The sequence below is a fragment of the Puma concolor genome, chromosome C1 (genome assembly GCF_028749965.1).
Source record: "Puma concolor isolate L17-30 chromosome C1, mPumCon1.1.hap2, whole genome shotgun sequence".
Classification (NCBI taxonomy): domain Eukaryota; kingdom Metazoa; phylum Chordata; class Mammalia; order Carnivora; family Felidae; genus Puma; species Puma concolor.
In genome coordinates, this window is record NC_141674.1 from 41954087 (window position 1) to 41954856 (window position 770).

The following is a 770-nucleotide window of genomic DNA, read 5'->3' on the forward strand; positions in this document are numbered from 1 at the left end:
TAAAGGCCATGGTAAAGATTCTTTCTTCTGTGCCTTGGTTTCATTGCATATTTCAAATTCTTCTGTAAAATGGGGATTGTTATATATCTTTTCTTTTTTAAAAGTTTATTTTGAGAAAGTAAGCAAGCAGGGAAGGGGCATAAAGAGAGAGAGAATCCCAAGTAGGCTCTATACTGCTGCGGGGCTTGAACCCATGAACCGTTGAGGTCATGATGTGAGCTGAAACCAAGAGGTGGACGCTCAAACAACTGACCGACCCAGGTGCCCCTATACCTTTCTCATAGGGCTGTTAGGACTATAAACACATGAACTGGGATAACATACACACACAGCACCTAGAAGAGTGCCTGGCACACACTGAGGCCCAAATATTTCCTTATGTTAATACTATTTTCTTGAGGTGGCAAGAAAGGCTTTAAGCAGGGGAGTGACACTGTCACATTTGCATTTTGGAAAGATCACTGGGGAAAGCAAGGAGGATGGACTGTAGGAGAAGAGAATACTGGAGGTAAGTAGACAAGTTAAGAGCCTGTCACAATAAATCATCTACGAAGTAGAAAAAGCCTGCTCTACCTGAAAACAGTGACAGTGAGGAGAGAGGGAATCCAGCTATTTAACTAGCAGAAGACATGAGTTCTGATGCCCATGTGAATGTGGGAGAAGCAGGAGTGGGAAGAGTCCTAGATTAGGCCCTCAAGCCTAGTTTTCTTCCTGAAGTGATCTCCATCCCTCCCTCCATTCTCTAGTAACAAAAAGGCCATCACAACACA